Here is an 8,413-nt window from a genome sequence, read left to right on the forward strand (position 1 = left end):
CCATTGTGAAATATTGATTTGTTACTATATCTTTTATAAACAATATTACTAACATAAAACATTATAAACAGTAGAATATAAGTGTAATAATTCAAAAGAGTATAATTGTATGCAATAAAATTCTAACTACATGGCAATATTAGTAATATTAAATATAAAGTCACATTATAAACTCTAAAACCATGTCACAAATGATGAGTCATTAAGTATTGACTGAAGCTACAGTTCACATTTGACATTTCTGCTGTAAGAAGTTTGGTAAATCAGTTTACTTTTTCCCAAACTTGTCTCCATACTTAAAGAATTTACCAGATAAATGAATTACAGAGGAATGTCCTAATCCCTCAGAAATTTGCTGTTCTTATTCAAATGCTAAACAGTGATAGGGGTGTAGGTTGTAAATAATGTGAATGTAAATCACACTATATGTTTTTTAATTCATCCTGTTGGGTTAATGTAAGGATTATAGTTTTAATTTTAAGAATGATCTTAAAATAAACCACAGCATTTGTCTAGGAATGTCCTCTTTTTGTCCCACACTGAAGTTGCAAGATAGTATGCCCTAGTTGGGGTTCCATTGCTGTGATAAAGGCCAGGACAAAAAGCAGTTTGGGGAAGGAAGGGTTTATTTCACTTAAATGTTACCCTCCATGTTCAGAGAAATTCAAAGCAGAGGATCAAAGCAGGAACCTGGAGTCAGGAACTGAAGAAGAGACCACTGAAGAGTGCTGCTTAGAGGTTTGCTCTCTCTAGATTTCCCAATCAGAAGATACTTGAGAAGAACTCCCAGGACTGGCACTGTCCACTGTGAGCTGGACTCTTCCATAGCAATCACTAATTAAGGACAATGCCGACAAAGTTATCTACAGATCATTGATCTATCAGCTGGAGTTCTCTTCAGCTGGTCTTTCTTCACAAATTACCCTAGCTTGTGCTAAGTTGAATAAAACATACTCATCACAAATTGCTTGATTTTCCACGTGGTTAACACCGTATTTAAACTATGTCTCTCCAAACTGCAGAGTTCTCCTGTTCTAAATCCCCAGTATTATAAATTGACATTATTTGTTGGAAGGTAGTAGTCATGTAAGAAGTTGACTGCTTTTGGTTCCTCATTATTTGCCTCAGTGCTTTTGTTCAAACTGCAATGCATATGCAATTTTTGCTTATAATAAGTTCCTTCTAAGTTATTTACAGCTACAAAACCAAATTTCCCTTAATTTCTGTTTCCATAGCATGAGATTTCTGTATTTGCCCTTGTACTTGCTATTATAAATTGTCTTAGGCTGTCACTCTTACTTGAGAAACACCATGAATACTTAATTTTTTTCTGAACATTCTGAAAATAATTGTTTTAAAATTCTAGTTATTGATCATCAAACAACCATTTTTTTCTTTTTCCATATACTTGCTTGTAAAAGAAGACTCCCCATGCAAAAAAATGGATAGCTTCTGAATTATGCTTTAGCATGAGTTCTTCTGTTGCATGTTAGTTAGGCTACCCTCAAATTTATTATTTATCTCTCAGTCAGAGACCAATCATCTCAGTGGTCTATTACATATAATAATTTATGCAACTAAAAATATTCTAAGTGTCAAGTGAATTGTCAAGTAAAAGCCAGACAACAGGTGGCAGGGAAGTCACACTGTGGAGGATCCAAGAGGACATTGGATGAAGATGTAGAAATGAACTCATGACTATTGCATTGGGCACCACAAGATTTTGAAGATGAAGTAGCATTGAAAATACACACTGAGAGTGAGCAACTTGATAGATAGATTGTTGCTAGGGAGTTAGAGTGAAGTTTTAGACAAATATGTCTATAGTTGGATTACTACACATATGTATAATTGCATGGTTGTGATGCTAGATTCAATCTCTTCAAAACATCTTTCAAAAGAGTTAAAACGCAGCAAAGAAACAACAGACAGAAGTCTTCCCTCTGAGATCCTGAGCAGTATGCAATGGTGCGAGACAGGATCGGAAGGCATTGGTCCTAGCACAGAGCTGCAAGATTTTCAAAACACTGTTTCCTTCACAAGTTGCTTCTCTGTACATTAAAAATTTAAATTCAAAAAAAGTGTCTGAAAACAAAAGTGTTACCCCTGATTAGAAACAGCATATGAAGCAGCTGAAATGTTTTACACTCAGCTGGAAAACTTCAGGGATAAGAAAACCATTCAGGGAGGAAAACAAAACATAGAGGAAGAAAGTCAGATTAGTGTGACTCCAGAAATGAGTTCCAAGATTACTGAAGCACAGTGTATTAGCTTCATGACGGGAGCCATTAGCTCTCCATGAACAGACACTATTTCTGTGGAGCTTCACAGTACAGGGATGTGAAGGATCCAAAATCAAATGTGGAATAAAGTACCTCCTCATCAGTTATTAACCTTATTTATACCAGTGAATTCCTATTACTATACCCATTACTTTAATGTGGTTCAGTGACTTGATATTTCACTCAGTGGGGTGCACATTGTGATGCCAGAAAGGGAACCCCGAGGCAGAGGCTACCATTTCTTTTCTTATGGCTGACTCAATTTCCCATAAAAGTGACTGCCTTAGTAATTACTATATGGAAGAGTTTCCTAAAAACATTTTTAGAATCTTTTATTCTGAGCACCTTTTCCCAGCTGTATGATTATGACACTTTCTGTGTTGAAATTCATTGTCGGAAGAAGTCATTCTCTTCCTCTCTGCCACAGAGTGAATATAAGTTGCAGGCTTCTAAAGTCAACATGAATGATAACTTGTACATATTAATTTAACCATCCCCATTAATCTGTGTATCACCACGAGGTCTCCCAGCATTCAGTTCCTTCTTCCCCGCCTACTTAAGTACTGTCCTATCAACAGGCCAAGGCAATTTCTTTATTTATTAATGGTAATCACAGCACACAGAGGGGACTCCCACATTGCATGCTTCTAAAGTCAACATGGATGTGCCCATCAGTCTCTTTAAAGGGGAATGGCACTTCACAAAACTTTTAGGAAATGATCCACAGTACTTATTATTAAAAAGACTTGGTCTCCCATCTCAATGAGTAGGTGTACTTGGTGTAGTCAGTTCCCAGTACTAGCATAAAAGCAGAATAATGGGTCTGGCTCCTGACAAAACTGTCATTGCGGTGCTGTGGTGAAAGAATACTGTAGGGTCTCTGGGGCTTGTTGACTTTAAACCTAGATACAGGGTCAACGAGAGAGACTCTGTTTCAGGAAAACAAAAGGAGATTAATAATCGGGACACCCAAGATGCTCTGGCTCTCTAGGTTGTAAGTTTTCTGTGTTGCTCTATTACATTTGTATAGCTCTTGTGAACTGGAGACAGGACTGACAGCACAGATGTATTTACTCTTTTATTACACCCTTCCACCAGTTTGAGATTGAGAGAACCATGTCTGAAAGATATATCTATATATCTATATTATATATATATATTAATCTGATTAATTATATATATAATATATATATATAATTAATCAGAAGAACTTCCGTGAAACTGTTAATCACTGGAGAAGGCAACCATAAAGGAGAGATTGAGGGTCCTTAAATTGCATAGTCAGGGGCAACAACTGTCAGTTTTTGTTTCCAGTAAAGAGTACATGTGTTTTGTAAGATGTTAGTCAAAAGAGATTTCTAATGCCAATGCCTGTAACAAATGCTGGTGAAGAAAGAGATCCGACTGCACAAGATTCGAGCTGCTCCCATTTGCATAGGTATTAATACTGGTTTTGTTTAACTGTGAAATGAAGACAACTAAGAAAGTGATAGTTTTGACAAACTGAACAAGATATGTCACTTGTTATTTCTACAGTAATTTGAACTGTGTTATCTTGGGCAAAGGAAGCTCCAATGGACAAAGAAACTGAAAGAAACTGAATGTCCACAAAATGTTTTGAGCTGTTTTCTGCAGCTGAATTAATAGCATTGAAATATACACTTCCTTTTAAAGAAATTTTGAAGAATCACAATTCGTTTTTAAGAGTCTTTCCAAGCACTCTAACTGAACCAAAGATCTCTTTTATGAAGGGTATGTGTTCGACCCCTTAAGTATTTCCTAGTACATTTACCTGTGCTTAGAATTCAAAGCAACACTAGACATAGACATATAATAGCTATTTTTTCTATACAAGCAAATATATTAAATAGTGAAACCATAAAAAACCAAAAAATCTTAATATCTCCTTACCCCAACAAAAAAAATGCTATTTCAGAAATACAAGAATACAAGTATGAATCTCATGGGTACATCACTTTCACTAGTTTTACACAGCCATGTACTCATACTTCAAGACCATAAAAACTTAAAAACAAGATACTATGAGCAAATGAATGGCTGCTTTAGAATATGAATTATTACATTCAATGAGGATCATAAACATATCTCAAAAATTAAAAATTAACTGTTATGTGATTTAACATTTCCCCACTTTTCCATACATAGTATCATATCTTTCACTGATCATAGATTTCAACAGCTCACATAGATTTGCTTGGTCAATGAACTCCAGGAGTCTGTATGTCTCCATTTGTCAAGAAAGCATTGTACTGACTCATCAGCATCACCACACTGACATCTTTATGTACATATGACAAAAATGAAAAATCTTAATTTTGGCAACTTAGGTGCAGAAAGAATATCTTATGTTAATTGAATTAAGCTGGGCACATATCAAATGATACTTATGATTTTATTAGTTCAATGTGAAAATATTTAATACTAGAAATAATAATAAAGTTCACCATAGGTTTAGGAGAATGAAAAGGTAGAAGACCGTTTTCTGTGAGTAAACAGACAAGGAAGTTTCTACTTACTCATAAGAGAAGATAGACAAAACGCATTGTTCTTTCCATAGCCTGCTGAAATTCAAGGATATACCCTGTCTGACTGTCTCTTCAATCTCATATGTTGTTGTTATCTTCATGGCATTTACATCTTCCAAAAAATGCTATTTGCTCAATCCCCAAATTATTGTTTTCTGATTAGTCTTAATATTTATTCACATACATATCTTTGTGCTTGGGCTATTCCTTTCTTTTGCATATTATGGATACTACCAGGACATTTTTTCTATGTGCTTGTATGCGGGTATGTATGTTTCCATTTGTGAACAGGTATGGATACCAGAGTTGGATACTGTGTCTTATGTATTCTCTCTCAATCTTACTATTTATTTTATTTAACATTATTTTTAGAAAAGATCTGTCACTGATTTTGTAGTTTGCAAGCTCTGGTATTTTGGCTGGCTAAGGACCTCCAGGGATCTGTATGTCAATCATCCTCCTATCACTGGAATTGTACACGAGTATCACTGTAATATACATATGTGTGTGTGTGTGTGTGTGTGTGTGTGTGTGTATTCATTCTTTTTTTTCAGGTACAAACAAGGATTTTATTTTATAAGTACGGAAAGAATCGAGGGGCACAGGAGATGTGTGCAATGAAGAAGGTATGGTCATGGTGTGGTCTGGTTGATTATCGCTTCAGTCCTGGTTCTGATACTTGGTCCAAGAAATCCTCATTATAGTCATCAAATGAGAATCTCTATCTGAGTCCTATAACAGGGTCACATCTGTTTTAGTATGCTGCAGCAGTCATGCTTTCCCTAGTAATACCTTTGTTCATGTTGTGAGGAAGAGCCCATCCTGTAAGGCTTTATTCCTCTTTGGACCCAAGGTAGCTCAAGAAAAAATGGTAAAGGGAACCACTTATTACTGAGCCTTAGCCAACACAAAGGAAAAAAATATGGAACGCTTCACGAATTTGTGTGTCAACCTTGCTCAGGGGCCATGCTAATCTTCTCTGTATCATTCCAATTTTAGTATGGGTGCTGCCAAAGCAAGCACTATATATTCTTTATTAAAAAAATAATAATATCTTTCCAGCAATATATTCTGATTACGGTTCCTGTCCCCTACCTCCTCCCAAATCTTCCCCAAACTACCCATCTAACTCCCTACCTTCTTTCTGCCTGTATCTTTACGAAATAAAGATATTTTTTCACCCAAATATTTTTAAAAATCCTTAGTATCACTACTCAGGCAGGTCTTTCGTGTGTATGTAATTGACATTTCCCTAGCTGAACCATCCCCTCATACTTGATATATTTTAATCGCAGTCAACTTCCTTTAGTTTCTCATATATTAATCACTTCGAAAGGGTTCTCTAATAGGTTCAAACACTGCAAACATGGTGTTGTCAAGCCTTGTTCCACTACCTTGCTAAATCGTTAGATAACATTACTAAAGACAGTCCCCAAGTTGTGTTGCCTTATATGGCTACTTCCTTATGCCTGAATAAAACTCCAAATTATAGCTATCAGAAACACCAAGATCCAGCAATCAAATTATTTGTCTTCATTGACTAACACATTCAAATAGGATTTATCAATTTCCATTAACACAGCCTTCCCCTTTTCTCCTTAAAAACCACCCCTTGCAAAAAACATATTGCTCTCTCGGTTTGATCCAGAGGCAGCACCCCTCTCTCCATTCCCTCTGGGGTATTAAATCTCCTTTGTATTGAGACTCCAAAGCCACTACAACTTCTATATAACTTCTTTCTAAACTATAAAAATAAAATATTTTATGATATACTTTATTTAATTATTTTGTAATCATAAACATGAAACAATATATACTTCTCTTTATCTATCATATTCTTTGATGCATTATCTACATTAGATAGTAGATACAGTTGTTGAATGTTTAGATTAATTTTTTTAGTTTTGTTAGTTATTTAATGTTAAATTATAATTTTATATTTAATATATTCATATTTTACAGTTAATGTGTTTAATGAAATAATTCAAGCCAAATAAATGACTTCACAATGAGATCGAGGACAGGCATCACACAATATTTTAGAACTATTATGTCTTGTTCTTATATGTAGGTTCCCAGATATCCTTCTGAAAGTACTCAATTATGGCGCAGATTGATGTGAGTAATTGAGGATTCAACATGAAGAGTTGTCATATATTGTTAAATAATGGTACACCTATCTGTATCACAAGAATAAGAATACAAATACTTGTGATAATATCAAGTAATGATGTAAAACAGAAAATAAACTATTCCCAGACTTTGTTGAGAAGGCAGTAGTGTGGAAAGACTTCCCTTCCACTCTAGTAATAAAATTGTTGTAAAAATCTTCATAGTCATAGTTTTCAACTCTATATAAAGCTGAGATTATAGATAATCCTAGAGTCTGAAATACATGAGTAATACCCATCACTAAAGAAAGATTTCCTTTTTTATTTTATTACAGATTTGGGGGTTTTTATTTTATAACTGAAAACAGATTCTTGTCTCTTAAAATACATCCCTACCACAATTTCCCCTCCCTCCATTCCTCCAGTTTTCCTCACCTTGTTTTTACACCAGATCCACTTCTCTGCCATTTTACTTTAGAAAAGAACAGGTGTCTAAGAGTCAACTGTGGGTTCCACCCGAATCTACGCTTTCCTCCTCCCGGCACAGATTGCACGCCTTGCCTTCCGTACCTCGCCACGAGCTTGGGGCAAGGGTCTAGGGGTTAAACAGAGACACACACAGAGAGAGATCTGGGTCATTTACCAAAAGGTAAATGCCAAATTTATTTAGTTTCCACCAGGTTAAATACTCTTTTCCCCAGAAGAGCAAACTCCCTCCCAGCCAGATATGAGAAAACAGCGCGACCAGCCTGGCGCCCTTGGAAAATTCCTCCGCAGGCAGGGGGTGCTAGCAAGAGCATGGTGACAGACAGTTAGAATATGTTTAGGTGCCATGGGAACCGTTCTTTACAGGTGGAAAATTACCATATCAAAGATAAAACGAGGCTCAGGGCTAAATCAACCGGGCTAGTAAAAGGGACACAGGAGCTAACAGGAAACTTGGCTGGTAGGCAAAAACAGTCGTTGCATCTTGTCTTTTATGCCTCAGGGAGCAGGGGAAAAGCCTGGGATCCAACAGACAACAACCGATCAATGCAAAAATAAATACAATAAGACAAGGCAAAATGACTCTTATTGAAGATGGGCAAGGCAAACCCAATAGGAGGAAAAGATCCCAAAGATCATGCAAAATAGTCAGAGAGACATCCACTCCTACCATTAGGAGTCCCACAAAAACGACAAGCTAACAATTATAACATATAAGCAGAAGACCTTATGCAGACCCATGCAGGCCCCATTCTTTATGCTTCAATCTCTATGATACCATATGAGCCCTGCTTAGCTCATTCAGTGGACTATGTTCTCCTTGTAGCCTCTGTTCCCCTGGATGCTTCTATTTCTCACTCCCCAGGTTTCTAGGGTTCCCAGTGCTATAGCAGGAAGGATCTGATGGAGATCTGAAATTTAGGTTCTCCCTGCATAATTTCTGACTCTGGGCATTTACACTCCATCCCATCTGCTGCCTGAGAAAGCT

The 8,413-nt window shown here is 36.3% G+C and overlaps 1 non-coding gene across 1 annotated transcript; it reads right to left on the minus strand.

Moving 5' to 3' along the window:
- Nucleotides 1-5,744: 5,744 nt before the first annotated feature.
- On the minus strand, nt 5,745-5,851 carry LOC125408220 (U6 spliceosomal RNA). The gene has a single exon (XR_007234417.2). It is a non-coding gene; the product is annotated as a U6 spliceosomal RNA (small nuclear RNA).
- Nucleotides 5,852-8,413: the final 2,562 nt, after the last annotated feature.

This window comes from Myodes glareolus, chromosome 8 (genome assembly GCF_982192425.1).
Source record: "Myodes glareolus chromosome 8, mMyoGla1.1, whole genome shotgun sequence".
Taxonomy (NCBI): Eukaryota; Metazoa; Chordata; class Mammalia; order Rodentia; family Cricetidae; genus Myodes; species Myodes glareolus.